Source organism: Peromyscus leucopus, chromosome 12 (genome assembly GCF_004664715.2).
Source record: "Peromyscus leucopus breed LL Stock chromosome 12, UCI_PerLeu_2.1, whole genome shotgun sequence".
In the NCBI taxonomy this organism is placed as follows: Eukaryota; Metazoa; Chordata; class Mammalia; order Rodentia; family Cricetidae; genus Peromyscus; species Peromyscus leucopus.
The window spans coordinates 75,678,908-75,702,385 of record NC_051073.1 but is presented as its reverse complement, the minus strand read 5'-3'; the positions used below and the strand labels follow the sequence as shown (position 1 = coordinate 75,702,385).

At 42.2% G+C, this 23,478-nt stretch overlaps 2 long non-coding RNA genes across 3 annotated transcripts in view; both read right to left on the bottom strand.

The window, feature by feature from the left end:
* LOC114680974 overlaps positions 1-8,264 on the bottom strand; it is an 18,735-nt gene extending 10,471 nt beyond the window's left edge. Inside the window, exons 1-2 of the long non-coding RNA XR_005092557.1 lie at positions 5,773-8,264; positions 358-391 (exon numbers count right to left, since the gene is read on the bottom strand). This is a non-coding gene — a long non-coding RNA (uncharacterized LOC114680974). The remainder of the gene's footprint in view (positions 1-357; positions 392-5,772) is intronic.
* A 135-nt stretch (positions 8,265-8,399) lies between these two features.
* Positions 8,400-17,310, bottom strand: LOC114680975. 2 transcript variants are annotated; one of them, XR_005092558.1, is made up of 2 exons: positions 16,295-17,310; positions 8,400-9,256 (listed from the first exon to the last, which is right to left on the bottom strand). It is a non-coding gene; the product is annotated as an uncharacterized LOC114680975 (long non-coding RNA). The 2 variants fall into 2 exon arrangements; XR_003732856.1 differs by lacking the exon at positions 8,400-9,256 and adding an exon at positions 12,217-13,228.
* Positions 17,311-23,478: the final 6,168 nt, after the last annotated feature.

The window sequence follows — 23,478 nt, the reverse complement described above, 5'->3', positions numbered from 1 at the left end:
AAAAAGAGAAAGAAAAAGAGAAGAAGGAGGGAGGAGGAAGAGGAGGAGGAGAAAGAGAAGATAACACCCAAAAGGAATAGACAGCAAAAAAAATAGTCAACTCATGGCTGAAATGAAGAGATAGAAGCACATGCCACATACACACACACACACACACACACACACACACACACACACACACACACACCCCAAAAAAAATCAATGAAATGAAGCTGTTCTTTGAGAACATGAAATTAACAAACCCTTAGCAGAATGAACTAAAATATGGAGAAGGGGATCAAAATTTATAAAATTAGAGAAAAAAGGGGGAACATTACAACAGACACCAAGGAAATATAGAGAATCATAAGGACATACCTTAAAAATTCTGTACTCTACCAAACTGGAAAACCTAAGAAACAGATTAATTTCTTGATATATATAACCTACTAAAGTAAAATCAAGATCAAATAAGCAATTTAAATAGACCTCTGTAGCTGGAGGGCTTCTCTCCAGGTTCCCCAAGCCCCGCAGTCCCACAATCCACTTATAAAATAATCACTCAGACGCTTATATCACTTATAAACTGTATGGCCGTGGCAGGCTTCTTGCTAACTGCTCTTTTATCTTAAATTAACCCATTTCTATAAATCTATAGCTTGCCACGTGGCTGGTGGCTTATCGGCATCTCTACATGCTCCTCTCCTGGTGGTGGCTGCAGTGTCTCTCCTCTAGCCTTCCGCTTCCCAGAATTCTCCTCTTTCCTTGTCCCACCTACCTCCTGCCTGGTCATTGGCCATCAGTGTTTTATTTATATAGAACAATATCCACAGCACTTCCCCTTTTTTCTTTTTTTTAAAAAGGAAGGTTTTAACTTTAACATGGTAAAATTACATATAACAAAACAATTACCGAGCAAGAATTATAGTTACAATATTAAAGAAGATGTCCTATCTATCTTATATTTGTGAGTTTAAGGTTTTATATCTAACTTATCTTTTATCATAACTGAGGAAATTACAACTATCTAGTTTTCAACCACATCAAAGACCTGAGAAGGAACATAATGGTACCTGAGAAATGGTAGACGGATGCAAGCAACTTCGGGAATCTTGCAAGAGTAGACCAAGACAGCTGGCAGCCTGGACAGTCACCTGATGTTTCTCAGCATTGTTGGTGCATTCAAATTGGCTACAGGCCTAGAGTATCTGACAGACCATTTTCAGAAGCAGGATTTCTGAAAGACCATCTTACCCTGTCTTGGCAGAGTACAGTGGTCGCTTTCCTTGTGTCCCGCTTGTCCAGAAAGGAGAGCATTGCATTTGTACTGTCAGCCATCAAGGCAAGGGCAGTTCTTTGCCCAGTAGGCCATTTTGTGCCAAAAGACAAACTTCCAAATGGAAATGTCTTAGAAGCCCAACATTCTCTCGGGATCAATTGGTGTAGCCAGGAGCAATTGTGTCTCACGTCAACAGAATTCTAAGTTATTTAAATGCCATATTCTCTAGGTCTATGAAGTGTTTGAAGATTACCTATCTATCTGAAATATATCTATGTATACCTAGAAGACCTAACTAACATGGCTACAAATATGATTATCATAGATGACTGATTATTAATCTATTTTTAATCATCCATTACAATTTTAAATGAGTTAAACATAATACCTCAAACAAGAATAGAAATATATATATACAGTATAACAAAATTAACTTTAAGTTTGTATTAATAAACTAAAATTTTTACCAATGTAAAACATTTTAAACAAGTTGTTCTTTAAAAGTAGGTTCATTAATCTACCCTTTTATCTTATCATCTCCATATCCTGCTATATATCTATATTATATCCCCTTTTCTTTTTTAGAAAGAGATCACATTTATAATCAACCTGTTTTAAATAAAAATATTGGTTTCTCTCTGTCCCACACCAGAGGGCTCTTCTGATTTGGGACACAAGAATCTCTTAACCATTTTTTTTTTAAAGCAATATGTCTGGGTTTAGAGGGGGAGTGAGCCAATTCCACCTCTAAAGCCAGCTTGGTATATTTGGGAATTTGGGCGTAGCATGTCTTACTACTTCCTGCTGGAGGGGGGCGCTGTATCTTATGGGGATGCAAAGAAAATTTTAGACCTATGGGGTAGTCCGTGAGGCTGTATTGTGTGAACCAGTTGCCTTGAAACCGATCTGGATGTTGGATCATCTGGGCCATGGTGTCATCGGAGTCCTTTCAGGGGGTCTTGGCTGGTGAAACCTGATGTATCTTAATCTGGAACAAGTCCACAGCCTCTGGCTTTCTGTGGAAACAAAAGCAGAACCTCTTTTCCAAAGTAACATATCCTTAAATCCAAATTTTGAAGTCAAGTTACCTTTAAAATATACATATTGGTTTAATTCAACATCTTTTTTGATCAAATGTTTTTTTGCAGTTAAAAATCCCAAAGACAACACAATCCAGATTGTCTGTGTAATATTCATCTTTACGTGTCTTTTTACATTAATTTTTTGTCTCTTTTAAGCCTACGTATATTTTACACACATTGTAAACGATGTTATCTGAATCAGTCTTTTTGTGAGCCTATTGCTTTAAACTGCATCCTTCTAAGCCTGAAACGGCGCTGTGGCTGCTAGCTCCGCCCACTTCAGCTTCCCAACATGGCAGTGGTACGTTTTTCGCCAGCTCTGGGAGTCATCAAGTCTCAGAAATAGTGGGTCTAAGCTTTTATCAAAGCAGCATGTAGCCCAGAAACCTTTTTTTAAAAAAAAATACTAGTAAAGACTAAATCTACTACACAGCATAATGTGCCTCTGGCAGACCCCTCATTCCCGCCATACTGCCGGTCAAACGCACTCGCCAGGAACCCGCCAGTGTTCAAACCTGCGTTTTGCGGCGTCTAGCTGCTCATATGAGACAAGAAGCAGGAACCTGGTTTTGGCTCTGTTTAGAATTGGTTATTAAATATTCTCAGGTTTAAGGTGGAAACTCGAGCCGTTGGGCGCCATTTGTAGCTGGAGGGCTTCTCTCCAGGTTCCCCAAGCCCCGCAGTCCCACAATCCACTTATAAAATAATCACTCAGACGCTTATATCACTTATAAACTGTATGGCCGTGGCAGGCTTCTTGCTAACTGCTCTTTTATCTTAAATTAACCCATTTCTATAAATCTATAGCTTGCCACGTGGCTGGTGGCTTACCGGCATCTCTACATGCTCCTCTCCTGGTGGTGGCTGCAGTGTCTCTCCTCTAGCCTTCCGCTTCCCAGAATTCTCCTCTTTCCTTGTCCCACCTACCTCCTGCCTGGTCATTGGCCATCAGTGTTTTATTTATATAGAACAATATCCACAGCAGACCTCCTAGTGAAATAACACCTACTGAAATAAAAGCATTAAAAGTCTCCTACTCCAAACAGAGTTTATGGACTGATGAATTTAGCACAGAATTCTATCATGCCTTAAAGAAGAATTAACTCCATTACTCCTCAAATTATTACAAAAAATAGAAACTGAAGGAACATTGTATAATTCTTTTTATTAAGCCAATATTATCCTGAAAACTAAACCACACAAAGACTCAACAATAAAGGAAATTAAAGACCAGTATGCCTTATGAAGATAGCTGGAATAATTCTCAACAAATACTTAAAAAGCCAAATTCAAACACATAAAAAAGATTATCCATCATGATCAAGTTAGCATTATTCTAGAGACATGGGGATGGTTCAACATGGGTAAAGAATCTGTGGTTGGTATATAAAATGAATAGAAAAATCTATTTAATAATAATAACAACAATAATAATAATAAATGAGAAAAACCTTGGGATAACCCTAACCAAGTGACCAACATTAAGACACTGAATAGACAAATTGAAGAAGACATTGGACAATGGAAAGATCTCCCATGCTCATGGATAGGTAGGATTAATGTTGTAAAAAATGGCCATTCTACCAAAAGCAATCTACAGATTCAGTGCAAGTCTTATAAAAATTTCAACGTGATTCTTCACAGAAATTGAAAAGATAATTTTCAGCTTCATGTGGAAACAGAGAGAGAAAGGGAAGGGGAGGGAGGGAGAGAGAGAGAAATCTCAGGATAGCTAACACTTTCCTGAATAATAAAAGAACTGCTGGAGATATCACCATCCCCAACCTCAAATTGTACTACAGAGTATGTACAGTATTGGCATAAAAACTGACACATTGATCGATAGAATTGTATTGAAGATCCAGAAATAAGTACACACACCTATGGGCACCTGGTTTTGATTAAAAAAAAAATAAGCCAGAAATACACAATTGAAAAAAGAAAGCATCTCCAACAAATACTGCTGGTCAAATGGATAGCTACATGTAAAAGAATTCAAATAGGTCCATACTTATTGTAGGGAAAAGGGGCCAGCCAAAGAAACCCACCCTGGCCCTGAACCCAGAGTCAGTGAAAGAAACACACCCTGAATCTGAGACCTGACCCAGTGAAAGAAACACTTTATCCCTGAACCCAGAACCTAAGAAACATGCCCTGACTCTGAAACCAGTGCCAAAGAAACATACTTTGTCCCTCGAATCAGAGCCAGTGAAATAAATATGCCCTGGCCTTTGAATTAGAGTCAAAAAGCTGAAAAGGGCCAGTAAAAGAAACAGAGTTTGACCCTGAAACCAAAGCCATCTCTGCCTCCAATCAAGGAAACCAACCAATCCCTGAGCAGGAAAACTAACCAATCTCTGAGTAGAAAATCTTCTCCATCAAGAAACTCCACCCCTAAGAAGCCCTATATAAACATCTCTGCCTGTTCAGTTGTGGGCTGTTCCTTCCCACCCTGGCAGAGGCAGCCACTCTCCTGGACTCCTCCTTCCTAATAAGTCTCTTTCTTTTTTCTTCTTTTTTTTAATTAACAGATTTTCTATTCATTTTACATACCAACCACAGATTCCCCTGTCCTCCCTCCTCCCAACCTCCATGCCCACCTACTCCAAGGCAAGGTCTCCCATGGGGAGTCAGCAGAGCCTGGTACATTCAGTTAAGGCAGGTCCAAGCCCCTCCTCCCTGCACCAAGGCTGCACATAGTGTCTCACCATAGGCACTAGGCTCCAAAAAGCCAGCTCATGCACTAGGGACAGGTCCCATCCCACTGCCTGGGGGCCCCCTAAACAGTTCAAGCTAAACAACTGTCTTGCTTATCCAGAGGGCCTAGTCCAGTACCATGGGGGCTCCTCAGCTATTGGTCCACAGTTCATGTGTTTCCACTAGTTTGGCTAGTTGTCTCTGTACTTTTTCCAATCATGGTCTTGATATCTCTTGCTCATAGAATCTCTCCTCTCTCTCATTGATTGGACTCCTGGAGCTCCACCTGGGACCCGGCTGTGGATCTCTGCATCTGCTTCCATCAGTCACTGCATGAAGGCTCTATGATGACAGTTAGGGTATTCAGCCATCTGATTACCAGAGTAGGTCAGCTCAGGCACCCTCTCAACCATTGCCAGTAGTCTATGGTGGAGTCATCTTTGTGGATTCCTGGGAACCTCCCTAGCACTCTGCTTCTCCCTATTCTCATAGTGCCTTCATTTATCATGGTCTCTCTTTCCTTGTTCTCCCAAGATTCAATACTCTTGTCTCTTCTAACTCCACTTCTGTCAGCTGTCCACTAGTGCAGCTGGTAGAGTTGCATGCTGGACTTTAAAAGGAATAGCATTTTCTTTGTCTCAATTTGTACTTCAACAAAGGAACCAATTGCCTACCTCAAAACATTAAAAACAAAAACTTATAATTGACAAAAAAAATGTTAGAAACCAAACTTACCTGTGTGCCTCTGAGCAGTGGCGTTACAGAGATGAAATCAGAAAGGGCCACCGGCAGGGTTTCGGTGTGAACTTTGGTGCTGGGCTGTTTGCAACTTCCAGAGTGATAAATCTCTTTCTTAAAAGAGTGTTAGATTAAGATCTTCATTTGCAGGTGCAGAACAAAAGAACCTTGCTGAGACATCCCTTAGGGGACTGAGTAAGGTGGAGCAGAAAAATGTAACAGCTTTTCACCAGAGCCTGAGGAGACTGCTACATTTCTGCAGGGGTTTCCCATTTAGCAGAGTGAAGCTGAAGAAGCAACATTTTGGGCCAGAGAGGAGAAGAAGCAGTGCTCTTCTGGGAAGTTCCCCTAAATGGGGGGCGGGGGGTAGGCAGAACAAAGCTCAACTGTGATGGCTTTCTCCAGGAGAGGAGCAGGATTGCTATATACTGCAGGGAGACCATCCCCTACTGCATCCCAGCTTCAGGTATAGCCTGACTTTGCATTCAAGATACCTTTCCCTCCAGAGCTGAGCTGTCTGTCCTATTGCAGCTCCAGGAATAGCTTGACTTCCCGAACAGTCAGAATACCTTTCCCTCCAGAGCAGTAAAACAAAAAGCATCTCCAACAAATGCGGCTGGTCAAACTGGACAGCTATGTGGAGAAGAATTCAAATAGATCCATACATATGATCCTGCACAAAACTTAATTCCAAATGGACTGAAGAGCTCAACATAAGGCCAGATACACCAAATCTGATAGATGTGAAAGTGGGGAATAGTCTTGAACTCATTGGCACATGAAAATGCTCCCTGAGCAGAACACCGGTAGCACAAGCACTAGGACCCACCATTACTAATTGGGACCTCATGAAGTTGAAAATCTTCTGTATGGCAAAGGATGCCATCATTCAGACAAAGTATCAGGCTACAGAATGGGAAAAGATCTTTACCAATTATGTATTGAACAGTGGCTTAGTATCTAAAATACATAAAAAACTAAAACCACTGAACATCAAGAAAATAACCCAGTTCAAAATGGAATAGAACTAAGCAGAGAATTCTCAAGAGATGAAACACAAATGGCTGAGAAGCATTTAAAGAAATCTTGATGGCTAACATCATTAGCCATCAGGGAAATGCAAATTAAAACTACTTTCATTTTATACCAGTCAACCAAAATCATCAATAAGACAAATGGCAGCTCATGCTGGCAAGGATGTTCTAGTCTAATTACACAATGGAATTTCATTCAGCTTAAAAAAAAAACACAAAATTCCTTTGTGTAAATGTACCACATTTTCAATATCTTCTCAATCAGTCAATGGACATCTAGACTAGAACAGTAATGAATGTGGATGAAAAAGTGTCTCTGTAGGAGGAGGTAGAATCCTTTGGGTACATGCCCAAGAGTGGTATATTTAGATCTTCAGGTAGATCTATCCCCAGATTCCTGAGGAACCACCACACTGATTGTCATAGTGACCATACAAATTTGCACTCCCACCACCAAAGAAAATGTTTTCTCCTTTCCCCACATCCTTGCCACAAAAAGACAAGTCCAAATTTTACCCAATTTTTCTCCCCTTTTGTGTTCTAAGAGAAAAAAAAATACATAAAAAACTTCACCCTGGCTCTGCCTCTTCTCCCTGGTCCTTGTTATCTCTATGGAGAGAATTCTGATGAGACATTTTAAGAAGATAGTACAGGAGGTAGACAGTCCTTACTACAGAGTAAAGTCTGGCACTCTCAACAGGGGTAAGTTAACAGGACCAAAGATAGTATTATGTCAATTTCTGTTTTAAGCAGCTTTATTCCAAAGCCCCCTGATGGGTGTTTTTCTGTGTGGGTGATTCACAAGACCATTCGGATTGACTCTTATGGGGAGTGAATATGGTATCCCTTGCTCATTATCAGAGGCCTCTTGCTAGATAGTAATTTTATAAGATTTTTGTAGCAGGCTTAGTGTTCAGCCACTACAGTAGTAGGGCAGGCATGAGTGTAGAGTTAACAAATTCACTCTTTAGCCCAGAACAGGAATAATAGTTTATAGAGTAGACTACAGAAGGGAGGCAGGCTGGGAAGTAACTACAGTATCCCCTAGAGCACAGGGCAGTGGGCGGGAGACAGGTGTGGGGGTGTCTCCATTTGAGCAAACTACTTTCATAGTAAGGGGGACTTTCCTTGTGTACTTTCCTGTCATGTAGTTCATCCCCTGCAAAGAAATGCAGTTCAGATTACCTAGTCTGGGAGGTCAGCATAAACTGTAGTGCACACAGTTCTCAATTATGCATTCCTGGCCATGTGAATAGGGCCTGTGCAAGTCAGAGTCATACAAATAAGAGCAGTTCTGGTTGATTAAAGTTTGGTTCAGGCTAAAGTGTGGATCACAGGGCAATAGGCTGCAGCCTGGTGATGCCAAGTTGCAGCAATCTGAGGCTAGCAGTTTGAGATTTCAGGACCATGCTTTTGAAGATTCCCTAATGGGGATCAGATCTTTTTTTTTTTTTTTTTTTTTTTTTAATTAAGGTCATTTTCTCAATAATCAGGTATTGGCAGTTACCAGGTTTCTCCAGAACCAGGTTTTGACAGTTATCAACTAAAGTTTTCTTAGCAGTTCAAGATGTCATGTTCCCTTCCAGGGTCAGAGATATGACTCAGGTCCCATTCTTCTTGACCACTGATTAGTTGACTGTAGTTGTAGTCCTGGGTTTTAAACTATTAATTATGATGTCCTTCAAGCCTACTAATATTGTAGCAGCTATGTAACACTTAGGCCCGAGTAATTCAGCTTTCTCTACCACTTCACAAAGGCCTTGGAAGTTAGAGTGTGGGGAAGGTGCCAATATACGCTGTACTCATTCATCACCATCTAATTGGAAGTTTATTTACTGCACTGCTGCTAGGTGTGGCCGTGGAGCTGAATGATATAGAAAGGCAAGTCTGTACACCAGGAGGTCACACCAGAATGAGCAACAAGCTGTGTGCAGAAGCTATTAACGCACGGAACAGTAAGCAGTGTGGTCAGTGAAGTCTAGCATCAACATGAGGACTTAGGCCAAGAACTCTGCAAATGCCATCTATTTGACATTGTAGAAAACTTATTTTTCCTCTGCCCATAGGTATTGGTTGCAAATAGCTTCTTGGTTAGGAGTAGGAACTCTGTCCACTTCCCTCTCTAAGAGTGGGGACCCTGTCTGGCTCGCCCCTGTGAAGGTGCCACCTGCACTGCCATGGGCTCTATGAGTTCATATGTGCGTCAATCCTGTTACATCTGGAGGACAGTGTTTCCTTGGAGTGGTTCGTCACCTTTGGCTCTTGAAATCTTTCCACCTCCTCTTTTGCATAGGTCCCTGAACCATGAGGGGCAGACTTGAAGCATATCACTTAGGACTGAGTGTTCCAAAATTCCTCTCTCTGCACATTGTCCAGTTGTGAGTCTTTTTGTCCTCCCCGACTCCATAGGTTTGTTTGACTGCACGATGGCTTTAAGTGCAACCATCCTGGAAAGAGTACAGATATTCTAAAATGTGGTCATATGGTTACAAGGGCTATCCTCTTGATTAGATTGTCATGTGTCTATTGGAGCTCAGCCCCTCTTGTTCTTAGGAGAACAAGCCTGGTATTGCCTCAAGAGGCTTTTTATAAGCTTGGGGTGATCAGCATAGCTCTTTAGAATTGCTAACCCACCCAGGTTGTAACAGAGGGGTAGTATATGTTGAAGGAAGATCTCTTTAGGCATCCTCAGCTGCACAGTTCCTATACTTGATGTGTAAGTGGTACCTATGTTAGGGTCCAAAGCGTGACTCTGAATCCCAATATGGTGGTTCAAATGAAAATGGCTTCCATAGGCTCATATATTTGAACACTTGGTCTACAGTTGTTGGAACTGTTTGGGAAGGATTAAGAGGTATGGCCTTATTGGAGGAGGTGCTATTACTGGGAGCAAATTTTGAGGTTTCAAAAGACCTTTTGCCATTGTGTGTGTGTGTGTGTGTGTGTGTGTGTGTGTGTGTGTGTTTTCTTCCTACTTGTGGATCAAAATGCGAGTTCTCAGCTACTGTTCCAGTGCCATTTCTGCCTCCCAGATACCATGCTTCCTGCCATGATGGTCATGGACTCTAACCTTCTGAAACTTTAAGCCCCAAATTAAATATTTTCTTTTATAATTTGCCTTGGCCATGATGTTTTATCGCAGAAATATAAACGTAACTAAGACACTCGCTAACCAATTAAAGACACAATGAGTAGTGGAGAGCAGAAATGAAAGACTGATAAATTAACTCTTTTCTTTGCTTCAGCCCCACCGGACCACTTTCCATGAATGCTGCCCTGACAACACAAGATGGCACCCTAAGAAGGCCTATTGATGTTGGCTATGAGAGTACACTGGGAAGAGGAACAAAGAGGTTTATTGACTCCTCCATCAAGACCATCCTCAGGATCCTATCAGAGGTTTAGTTTTGAATAAAATCAAGAGGTATCCATAGCTCAGCAGTGCTGGTCAAGCTAGTCCCTCCCTCCTGACCCCCTCTACCATTGTCTGAGCTTCAGTCTCCTGAAAAGCAATATGATACGTTTTAAGTTTCTTCTCAGAAAATAAGTCCTCCTGGCTTCCTCAAGGGTCCTGGCTTGTTCCTTCTCCCAGTATAAGATTCTTGGCATCAATGGTATCAGTGTCCTAATACCAAAGGGAGGACCAAAAGTATATCTTTACATTATTTCATGCCTGCCAGGATGATTATAGAAGTAGATGCTTTGTGACTTGGAATCACTGCTTTGAGCCCTTACACTCCCTTCTTCCTCTACGGTTTCCAGGTATGGCAGAGTAGAATACACAGAATGAAATGACAGAATTTACCACTCATCATTAATTCTTCTGCATCTAAACTAAGATCTACAAGGGGGACTGAGCTCTAAGGATGGGACTTTGCCTTCAGTGGGAGGCTTGGCCAAGTGCTTTATGTCTAACCTCCCTGCTTAAAAAATATATGAGAGCTAAAGTGGCTTGAGAAATAGGAAATGGGAAGAAAAGATTCTAGAAACACCCCAAGACTTTCTAATGGTGGAGACATATGGCTGTTACAGCTATCTGCAACTAGGGTTGGTGCCTGAGATGTCAAGAATAATGAAGGAAAGGGGTTTCCTTTGGAGCTTACATTTCATTAGATAGATAGAAGTCCTCCCAAGTGTATTAAAAAGCAAAGGTTTTATAGGTAACCCTACTTGCAAGAGTAAAAATATTATAAATAAAACAACTTGTTTTCTTCCCTTTGACTATCAGACGATCAAAACAATGGTCCTCTATAAACTGGAATTTCCTCTGGAGTACCATGGCAGGAAGAAATGGCTGAGTCCCTCATCCCTGCGGGGAATGTTTCCCTGTGACACATACTTCTATCTCCTATTTTTCCCAAGGCCAAGCTTTGGGCATGTGGTTAACAGGGAAGAAAGGCAAATGTTCTAAATATCTTGGATGCAATGGAGGGTGATGCTTTTCATAAGTATTGAGAACATGGTGTGTGCCAATACACACTGTGAGTTGTATTATCTTAGGTAAATTTTCCCCCTCATTCTCAGTATCCTCAATAGATAACATAAGAGTTAGCATGCAGATAGAAGTAATTTCCAATGAAAATGTAATATAATTATAGATTTCAAGTTGTTAAAATATTGTTACAATGCGCTACAGTTTGTTGGGATTTTGGCGTGTGCGTGCGTGTGTGCGTGCATGTGTGTTCTGGGGCTTGAATCCTGGAATTCAATGTCCTAGACAGGCATTTCTATCAGTCTGGATTTTCCTAATTTAAAAAAAAAAAGTCCAGATTAAAAAATAATTATAGTGGAAATAATCAGTATTTTCTTAGACTCAAGAACATTAGTTGAATTTGGATTTACTATGAGTTCTTATAATTCTCAGTACAGCCGGGCAGTGGTACTTTAACTCCAGCACTTGGGAGGCAGGGGCAGGTGGATCTCTGTGAATTTAAGGCCAGCCTGGTCTAGAAAGCAAGTTCTAGGGCAGTCACAGCTGTTAGAAACCCTGTCTCGAAAAACAAACAAATAATAACAATAATTCTCAGTATAACACAATTTATAAATATAAATTTAATTTTCAGTGCTAGGCAACTGAAAGAAAAAGACAGGAAAACAATACACACAAAAAACTGGAGAATTCCTTTCCCTGGAGCTTACAGGCTGTGAGCAACAGAAGCAGGGCTAGTTTGAATGAAGATGAAAGTACTAGTCTTTGGATTTCAGAATATAACATCTCAATAATGACTCCATACTGTCTACACTCCAAAAGAATACTCATATACTAAATCCACATTGAATTAGATAAGTTTTCAAATTCTTTTTACTTTTTTACTTCTTGTAGTGGTTTGAATAGGAATGGCTCCATAGGCTTAGTCCTCAGGGAGTGGCACTCTCTGAAAGGATTAAAAGGATTAGGAGGCGTGGCCTTGTTGGAGGAAGTATGTCATGCCAACCCCAGAGTCTGTCTCTCTCTCTGCTTATGGATCAGATCAGAATGTAGCTCTTAGCAGCTACTGCATGCCACCTTAGTTCTTACCTGCCTGCGTGCCCCTTGCTTCCTGCCATGATGATAATGGACTAAGCCTCTGAAACTATAAGCTAGCCTCCAGTTAAATTAAGAACTACCTTGGTCATGGTGTCTCTTCACAGCAATAGAAGACTGACAAAGACACTTCTTAATATATGGCTGCAAAATCCCTTGAAGCTAACATATGTAGCTCAGCTGTATTTCTATTGGGTGGCTATATTCTAAAGGGATTTGGCTTTGGAGTAGAGAACAATGGGGAGAATGAAATGACTACTCGTGGTGAGAGTATCTCACTGAGTCTTCAGTCTGCACTTTCTTCTCACAGGAAGATGGCTTCATGAAGAAGTTTGAACCCAAACCTGCTGGCTGACTTTCCTGGAAATGACAAGGCAGACCTGGGAAATGCTCTTTTTCTCCTCAAGCAGCACTACTGACGGGAGAGACAAGGGCTCCTGTGACAATGGTGACCAGCACTTAGTACGTCCATTTGCAAACAACTCAGACGGCAGGACTTGACTTCCCGGAGTTGCAGATGTTTTGTTCCCTCTTGAAGGAATAAATGACTGATATTCGTTCCTGGATGTGTTTCATGTTTTAAGTTTTCGAGTCCGCCTGGAACTCCAACAATACTCCACACAGGGACAGGTACTGAAGTAAAGGCTGATGATGACCTGGAGGTAGAGACTCTTCCATAGGGGTGTGCCTATTATCCAACGGCATTCTGTGTCACTAGGCTAAACCATATGGGGGCTAAAATCTGCCCCCTGACTCTTTCCTGAGTCCACACTTTCTACATCTCAGAGTCCCCGGCTGCTCACAGTTTCTCACTGATGCTCTCCCCTCAACCTGTACATTTGGGCTTCATGGGTAGGACAGTCAGATGTGCAGTGCTGGGGTCAGAAATGATACCCTAAAAGGAAGGACTCAAATCACTTTTCTCCCCGACCTTCTCTTGACTTCTTCCCCTGCCACCACCACCCCTCCCCGCCCCCACTTTCTCCCTAGGCAAGATACAAAAGGTAGAATTCACTTCCCCCACGTAAAGTCATTATCAATAGTCAGACTATATATGATCAGTCTGCCCTTCTAGCAGTCAGGAAGGGATCGCTTCTCTTTGTGCTCCTACAGCAGGAAACTGGAGTGGTTTGAAGAAAAACAGTTAAGTGAATGAATATCAAGTCATTTTTAAACTTGATTTTTGGGTGTGTGTAGCTTGAGTTTTTCTGCCTTGCCCATAGTCAGGACAAATCTCTCTCACCCGCCAGCCCCACAGCCGCTCAGACCCAACTAAGTAAACACAGAGACTTATATTGCTTATAAACTGTATGGCCGTGGCAGGCTTCTTGTTAACTATTCTTATATCTTAAAGTAACGCATTTCTATAAATCTATATCTTAAAGTAATCCATTTCTACAAATCTATACCTCGCCACGTGGCTGGTGGCTTATCAGCGTCTTCACATGCTGCTGGTCATGGCGGCGGCTGCAGTGTCTCTGGTCATGGCGGCGGCTGCAGCCAGTCCTTCTGCCTTCCTGTCCTTTTATTTCTCCTCTCTGTTAGTCCCGCCTATCCTTCCTGCCTAGCCACAGCCGATCAGGTTTTATTTATTAACCAATCAGAACAACTTGACATACAGACCATCCCCCAGCACAGCCAAGTACAGACCATCTCAAACACCTGCACTCAGGCCCATGGTCCTAATCATCCTCTATACGGACCTGCTGGGTAACGCCACAAGGAACCCAAGAAGGGCTCCCACAGGACATACATTAACATCCCACAGCAGGTGTGTGACAAAACTGTCTTTTCTTAGACCATCTTCCAATGTTTAGGTCAAGTGTGATGGCCATATAGAAATCCTCTATTTTGATCTAGATCACTTACATTACATTTCCATTCAGACTATTAATAGAGTCAATAAAGACAGAGCCCCTTTTTCCAAGGCCAGGCACATCTTTACAAGGGATCTCTGTAGACAAAATTCTAAACAGTCTTAGTAAATAAGAAACACAGAACCAAATACAGAGGTAAATAGCTAAAGAGATCAGAGAGTCATGGCGACCTTATCTTACCTCTCATCTCGTTGCTTCCCAGAGAAGAGAGTTTCTTCCTTTCTGACTTGTCTTTTTATTACCTTTCTGTTCTGCCTTCTCATTGGCTCTAAACCCAACCACATGACTTCCTCGTCACTGCCTGTCTACACAGACCTCTAGGTCTCTATGGTTGGTACTGGGATTAAAGGCTCGTGTCACCACGATTGGCTGTGTCCTTGACCACACAGAGACTCTGCCTGCCATGTGATCAGATTAAGGACGTGTGCTTCCACCACTGGACTTATGCTTAATGGCTTGCTTTTACCTCTGATCTCCAGGCAACTTTATTTATTAACATACAATGAAAATCACATTTCAGCACAAATAAAATATCACCACAGATCTCAGTTATCAACACTACCTCTTCGGTGTGATTCCTAACTGAGGGAATGGAGATATTGGGCCAAGTCAGTACGGACCTTAACACCTGATCCTTCTGTTTCCACAGCTGAGGGCTAGGATTACAGCTACATTATCACCACCAGGCTCTGTGCATACAAGGCAAGCACTCTAACAATGGTGCTTCCTAAACAGCATGGACTTTCATTTTTTTTACCACCTTTAAACTGGAGAAGGGAAAAGGAATAAGCAAGGAGACCAGGTGGGAAGTTACTTAAAATCCTATTGAGGTGAATCAGAGTAAGATATAACCTGTGACCTTTGCTGCCCACAGTGATCCACTTATTAGAAATGTTCCAAAGCACTCCAAAATAGTGCCACCAGATAGGGACTAAGTGTTCAGACACATGAGGCTGTGGGTGGAGGAATTTCACATTCAAACCATGAAACTGTGTTTGTTTTAAGACACAGTCTCTGTTGTGTAGCTTAGGATGATCCTGGTACCGCAATCCTCCTGCCTCAGTCTTCTGAATGCTGAGATTAGAGGTGTGTGCCACCAATTCAAGATATCCTGTGTGAGATTTCTTTGGTTTGGTTTGGTTTTGTGTCAGGGTCTTCCTATGGACCTATGTAGCTCAGAATGGCCTAGAACCTTCAAGGTTCAGACACTAGCCTGTAAGACCTTTAACAACCTGTTTTCTATATGAACACTTGATCTCTTCTTTTGTTTCAGCTACTCCACAGTGTCAACTACAACATCTTTCCTTAGTGTCTGACACCATTTTGTTATTGAGTCTTCCTATGATTTTGTTTTCTGCTGAAAATAATAGCTCCAGATGGTTGAAAACATTGGGGAAATGGAGATATCAGTGATTCTGTCATGAAGCCTTACCTGTGAGAGGACATACAGAACCCTCTGAAGATTCATAACCCCAAAGAGCTTTACACCTAAGGTTGCATGTATTTACTGGTGCAACGATATCCTTGATGAAAATGTACATGTGGAACTAAAGTATTTTTGTCAAAGATTGGGATTAAGTTAAAAAAAATGTTTTCTCCCATGCCAAATTGGATAAAGTTATCATTATTTTTGCTGCACTGGCAATCAAACCCTGTGTATGCTAGGCTTACCCCTCGGTTATACTGACAGACTACGTGTTTATTGCTGAAGGAATGTGCCCATGATGTGAAGTCACATAAAATGGCAATGGATATCTAGAAAAAGCCTGCCTCCAAAATTCAACAGCAGCAATTCACGTACAGCTTATTTGTGTGTGTGTGTGGTGTTGGTGATAAAACCTAGGACCACGTGCACGATAAGTTTTAAATTTCTTCTGCAGATTAATACTTGCTGCATACATTGATTTATGGTAGTGATTCTCAAACATTAATATGGACAGAGACCACCTGAGGACCATTTGAACTGGCTAAGCGTGGGAATGGCACAGGATTCTCCATACTTGGCATGCTTTCAGGGGACGATGATCCATAGACCACGCTCATGTTCAAGTATTGGTAAATGGATATTATGCGGCACCACTGACCTGAATTGTTAGGTCTCTAAGCGTAAAGATGAGACCACAGATGTTAGTGAATTCACTGCTTGTTTTACGGTCCATGGTAAGAATTCTCTTCTTCTCTGTTCTCCCTCTTCCGCCTTGCTTTGTCTTCAGGCACTTAGATCTGACAGAAATGAACTATATACCTTTTTACATGGGTGCTGGAGATCTGAACTCGGCTCCTCATGCTTGTATGGCAAACGTTTTACCAACTAAACCATCTTCCCAGCTCTGAAAAATTAACTCTTTAAAAGTGATGGTGGTATAAATCCGAGTCAGCCCTCCTCCTCACATCCACTTACTATTATCTCCTCTCTCCACTCAGTCAAACATCTGCTAGAGAAAGGCATTATCTGTCTCTGAACAGCAGGTTCCGACAGCAGCAAAACTCTTCGACAATAATGAACAGCGTGTCTGAGTCCTGAGTTTCCCAGAGATGGGACATCCTTCTCCAGAAAGGGCCTGCCACTTGCTGTAACAGCAGCCCCCAAGTCTATCAGTAATGAGCCTACTGGCTGAAACAGGCACTTGGTGGTAAAGCAGAATGTTCTGTCCTTTGGCCAGGAGGAGCCAAGTGTCCACCGGCGATGAGGAACGCGCATCTGGCTCGCTCTGCCCTTCTTCTGATGCCTCTTCAGCCCCGCACTGCACAACATTAAGGTAATTAGATGAGTACCGAGTCCGCAAGTATAGTCCTTTGCGGGACCTTCTGCAGAAGCATGGCTACCTCCACAGGCTGTGAGGGAGGGTAAATGTCCTGGGCTTGGTGCACAGTCCCCCAGCTACCATGCAGGAAAGGCCAAGGACGCCCCAGCAAGCTGCCCTTCGCTGCCACCAGACACGGGGCGGCTCAGAAGCCTAAGAGGCCAGAGCACCTCGGCCAGTCTACAGAGGCCACGCCCCTTTGCCCTTCCCCCTCGGCAGAAGGTGATGGGCGTGGCCTGGGCGGTGATTGCCAGGTGACGGCGGCGGCCGGAGCCTGCCGGAGGAGCAGAAGCAGCGTTTGCGGGCGGAAGTGCGGAGGAGCGGCTGCGCTAGTCCCACTCCTCACGCCGAAGGTGCAAAAACGGACTTAAACGCCTGGAAGCTTGGGCTCGGCTCGCGCGTCTGCGCAGGCGCACTTATGCTCCTGGTGCCTGTCCGGCCTCCTAGGGCAGGGGGCGGAGCCTGTGGATAGCCCCGGAGCTTCTAAGGGAGGTTGGACCCGGGCACGTTTGGAGTTATTTTGTTATTGTGAGGAAAGGCCTTGCTGCGAGCTTAAGAAGATGCAGAGAGTGTCGATCCACGCCCTCACCTCCCGGTTTAAATTTAATTCATTCACATGTGTCTATCACCTAGTAGCAAACCGTTTTTGCTGTGTATTGGGTTACAGAGATGAAAAAGATCATCGTTGCCCCTGAAGGATCAGAAGGTCTAGCCGAGGAAGCAGGTGAATGAAAAATTGGAGGGCTGCAGATAAGGCTCAGTGGTACAGCTGTTCAAAAATGTGCTACATTTTATTTCTCCATACTTAGAACACTGAATTTGGGTCTGTTTTTCTAGTTTTAAATTGTGTCGTTGTAATAATCTGTGTTCATCTAAGGGCAGATTAATTTTCACGTTGTGAGGCAACTGCATCCGCACAGTCCGATTTCTGCTTCTGAGTTAGGGTTGTATCTGGAACTCGTTGCCTTCTTTCTTATGTATTTTTTCTTCTCAACTTTTTTAGATTACATCCTTAAATTATTTTTAAAGAAAATACCAATGTGATTGGCAACTTTTATTTACTTTTAGTTCATATGTATGAATGTTTTGCCTGCATGTGTGTAAGTGCATTGTGTGTGTGTGTGTGTGTGTGTGTGTGTGTGTGTGTACACTCGCAAGTGCACCTGGTGCCTTTGGAGATCAGAAGTGGGTGCCAGATCCCCTGGAAAAATAGTTAAGGATGTCTTTAAGCCCCCATGTAGGTGCTGTAATTTGTTTTTGGTTTGTTTTGGGGTTTTTTGGTGTTTGTTTTTTGTTTTGTTTTGTTTTGTTGTTGTTTGGTTTTGGTTTTGGTTTTTCAAGACAGGGTTTCTCTGTGTAGTCCTGGCTGTCCTGAACTCCCTTTGTAGACCAGGCTGGCCTCGAACTCACAGAGATCAGCCACCCTCTGCCTCCAGAGTACTATGATTAAAGGCATGCACCACCACCACCCAGTGTAGCTGCTATAATTTGAATCCAGGTTGTCTGCAAGAGCATTAAGTGCTCTTAAACTGCTGAACCATCTCTCTAGACCCAGCAACTCCCATTTGACTGCTAAATTGATTTCAAGTTTTTGATTATTTTTTTTTCCTCATTCTGTTCAAGATCTATGACTTCCAATCTAGAGACTGATGTTTTTGATTTATGTATTATATCTTGTGGCTTAGTTACTGTTCTGTTGCTGTGAAGAGACACCATAACCAAGGCAACTTATAAAAAGAAGCATTTAATTTGGGGCTTGCTTACAGTTTCAGAGGACTAGCCTGTAATCATGGTGGGAAGCATGGAGGCAGGCAGGCTGGCAGGCATGGTACTGGAGAAATAACTGAGAGCTTACATCTTATCCACAAAATGGAGTAGGGGAGGGAGGAGAGAAAGGAAGGGAGAGAGGAGAGAGAGAGAGAGAGAGAGAGAGAGAGAGAGAGAGAGAGAGAGAGAGAGAGAGACTGGATGTCATGGGCTGTGGGATTTTGAAACCTCAAAACCCACTCCAGTGATCTCTGTGATCACAGAGGCCAGAAGGGTATCATCAGTGTGAAGCAAGAAGTAAGCCTTCCTCAACACAACTCAGTGGCTGTTGTTGGTTCAAACTTCTAGAGGCTAACAAAGGACAGTTTATGTTAGGCATATTTAAGCACAGCACATTTTGAGAAAAAGTTTTCTGGTGATAATTAATTCAGTCCTGTGTGTACAACAAAGTTTAAGACATGGTTACTGTTATGCCCAGATTGTGACCCCCCAAAGAGACCACCGAAGATCTTGGATGTCCAGAATGCAACAGCAAGGTTTATTCTGCAGATACAAGTCTAGACAGGGACTCATTCCTACACCCAATACAGTGAGGCAGGGAGGAGTGCCTCTCTCTTGGGGAAGTTAGTTTTTATAGGCAAAACCCATAAAATTTCTTAGAGGGGAGGGGCTTAGTATGGGTCCATCCTTGATTGGTCAAGTTTTTCCCAAGTCTGGACTTTATCTTATTTTATCTTATCTGTTTGCCCTGTCAGGAGTTTTACAACTCATCTCCGGGGTCTGGTCTTATTATCTCTGGAGAGGGGTATCTCGTGGTTAATTGGTTACCATCAGACATCCTGACTCTGTTCTTTTGTTCCTGGAGCTGGCACCATCATTTCTGGGGACTTGAAACTGGCCTGGCCCAGATCACAGTCCCCAAAGCCACCACTGGAGACTTTAGGTACAGAATGCAAAAGTAAGGTGTTTTCTAAGTTTACAAGTCTCCAGGGAGGCTCTTCCAAATCTCTCACTCACAGCAGGGAGGTTGGAAGGAGGGAGCACTCCCCTTTCTTTGTGAGGCTAGTTCTTTTTTTTTTTTTTTTTTTTTTTTTTTGGTTTTTTCGAGACAGGGTTTCTCTGTGTAGCTTTGCGCCTTTTTTCCTGGAGCTCACTTGGTAGCCCAGGCTGGCCTCGAACTCACAAAGATCTGCCTGCCTCTGCTCCGAGTGCTGGGATTAAAGGCGTGCGCCACCACGCCCGGCTCAATGAGGCTAGTTCTTAAAGGCACAGACCATATAATTTATTTTAACCCGCCTCCCTTTTTAGTCTTTTGGTCGAATATCCTGACTGTTTTCCAAAGTCCCTGTAGCAGATACAGCCACCTGGGGAAAAGGGGTCTAAGTTCTTATCTACACTTAGGAATCCTGGTTTAAGCTTCTCTTTGTCTGTAAGGGATAGAGTGGGGGGTTTTACTGAGGTATCACAGTTACATTGAAACTCTTTCCAAGGTACATGTGTCCTCTCTCATTAAGATGGATTGTATAGATTGACTACATGTGGCATGTTAAAGGTCTGGGGGAAGAGCTGGTGTGGTGTTGGTCATACAGACAGTGCAAAGGTTATTAACCACCTCTGCTCTCATTTGTAAAGTACATGTGACATCTCCCATAAAGATGGGCTCTACTGGCTGAGAAACAACACTCAAGATAAGGGTCTGGGAAGGATGACTGAGACAAACATAAGAATATGGGAGAACCATGTGTGGTCTGGCCATAGAGATAGTTCAGAGGTCACCAGGCTATTGACCAAATTCATTCCCAGCCTTATGGACAGAAAAGAGATGATACATCTCTTCCTTTGAAGAGAAAAGCCTTAGTGTTTAATGTTCCTGGTTTCCCTAGTGCTTATCTGTGAGCACAAGGATTTCGTGCCCTCTACAGCCCTCCCTGAGTGACACACCTTCCACAAGAGGTACTAATTCTTCTAAATAGTTCATCAACTGAGAACACATTCAAATGGATGAGCCTATGGTGTCCATTCTCATTCAAACCACCACATCTTGATAGCTAGTTTTCCTCTGGATCTTTTAGGAATTCTTGTTAATTAGATAGTAAAAAGTTTAGATTGATCTTCTGTGTCTCTTAACATTTTTTTTTCTTATTTTTTTCCTAATTTGTCTCCCCAAGCAGGATTTCTTCCTAGATTGTTTTCATTTTGTTAATCGTGGTTTTAATTTCCAATAATTATTTCTTACTGCTTCCTTTCCATAGCAACCTATTGATGTTTTATAGATTCAGTTATTGTTTTCAGCTTGTCTGAGAAAACTAGAAATTAAAAATAATCTTCATTTTTTAAAAATTATCTGTTTAACACTGAATCATTTTTTTCCTTCCATTTTTCATTTTAGAAATCTTTCTATTTTGTACTTTGGCTTTTCAAAATTTTTGAAAATCATTTATTGGCTATGCACATTTATGTCCTTTAGGGGTACTGGGCATCAACTGGGAACCTTGTGCATGGTAGCAAAGCCCTTCTACCACTGAATGAAACTCCTGACCCTTCTTGTCTGTGTATCCTTATGAATGAAAGTGTGTTAGCTACAGGAAGCCCCCTTTTTGTAGACACTGGTCAGAATTGTCAGGGAAGAATGGATTCTGCCGACCTCCTGTGTCCATGTTTTAGAGCTGCTTTGTCTGTAAATGCTGTCTCGTTCTCCCTCTGTCTTACAGGAATCAGTCAAATTTCTGCTTTGTTGTCTTCATTGTTATGACGGGTTTCCTTTTTTCCTCCCTTCTTAACAAATAGCATGTAAGTGGGCTTGAGGCAGGAAGGCAAATGCATGTGCATAGTCTCACACAGAATTGTAGCGGTGTGCCTTACTGCCTATTCAGCTCTTGGGTTTCTATCCTCTGCTTTAAAGAGATTGGGAAAAGTACTTTCTCATATAGTAAGTGGTGTCAAAGCCTTGGGCCTCCTCCAAATCTGGGTTCCCCCTTTCCATTTTCTTCACTTATGCCGAGCCTTTCAGCAGCTTTACAGCTTTTCAGAAACCGGGGGTTGACTTTCTTCCTCAGCCCTGGTTTGATATGCTTTGCTTCACTTCTCTCTTCCCTTTGTATTATTGTGACCAGATCGCGACCCCCAAAGAGACCACCAAAGACCAGTATGCCAGAATGCAAAAGCAAAGTTTAATTCGGGATATCCGAAAGCAATACAAGCCTAGGCAGGGACTTTGTCCAATACATCCAATTCAGTGGAGGCTGAAGGAAGTGCCCACCTTTCTGCAAGTTCAGTTTTTAAAGGCAAAAACCACAAGGTTACATCATTTAGGGGTGCTAGTAAGGGCACAATTCTGATTGGCTCGCTTCTAGGGACTTTCTAGAAATCATGGTTTAATCTTACTTCTAAGGGGGTGGTTGCCCATCACCATTTCTCATTGGCTGCCCTCAGGTGGGGACATTTCTGTGGTCAGTTACCCTGGAAACCAGGGTTGGAACATTCCTTGGTTCAACAGTCATCACGGAATGAATACCTTGTGACTCTGTACTTTTGCACTTTCTAATTTCTGGAATCTGGGTTGACTGGTTCCAGTAACTCAATGCCTATACCTAAAATGGAGAAAGCTTAGGCCTTATTTCTAAGATGGAGGCATTTTGTTCTCATTTTGTTCTTATAGTATTACATGTAACTTGGCTTTCTTTACTGATCTTTCTGCCAGTCATATTTGTAAGCTGTGTTTGCATTATCCTTCTCTTAGCTTGGAGGACAGGAAAGAACAGAAAAGGAATAGAGAAAAAAAAGGGAGTTAAGGGCCAACTTCTGAGTCTGGTAAGTTCCTAGGGTTTTGAGCAAAACTTAGCTCTCTTTGCCTGATGAGTGATTCTACTAAATAAGGATTCTTAAATGTGGAGCCCCTTGGCCCCATTTTAATGAACTTTCTGAACACCCAGTTGAACGGAATAGCATTGGTAGAGACTGTTATAGGGCATGTTCTCTGTGGCAACTTGTGGAATGGTTTAGGACACATAAGCAGTGATTGACTCATGACTTACCTCCTACAGACTGAAGCGCTGAGTTGTGTATCATTCTAAATGTAGTAAAGGTTATGCAGAAGTCAGGAAGGTTAGGTCTTGGTTGGGCCTAAAGAGCTAAAATTGGTGGGAGAAATACCAAACAATCCAAGGACTGGAAAATTGGTGAGATCCAACTTTCAAAGAGAAAATAAACCAAAATCCTCTAATAAGTCTCTGACATGTACTGGAAACTGGGATCACATCTGGAAGTCTGAAGATAGACAGCTTTTCCACTTCATGTCTTCTTAGTGAGTTTCCATACAGACAACAGGCCTACCAGAGAGATAAAGGGATAATTGAATATGCAAATCTTGAGTATGGAAATAAAAGCCAGGTATCAAGACATAGCATTAACTCACTGTACCACTTTTACTTAGAAAAGACTGCGACAAAAGAGAGAAATTAGTAAGAGAAGTTACTAGCTTATAAAAACTATAGTCTTAAAAATTATAATTGCCATCATTGTCCACTTAGGTGATTGCCCACAGTCAGTATCAGAATTCCAAAAGAATTTCCATCTTTTTGAGCATGCAAGATGAAATTGACATGGAAGAGATCATCAAGGACATTTTCAGAAAGGTGAAATCTGCTTCATCCCTCGGTACCAATTCCAGAGCAATCACATGGACATGAGATTAGCAT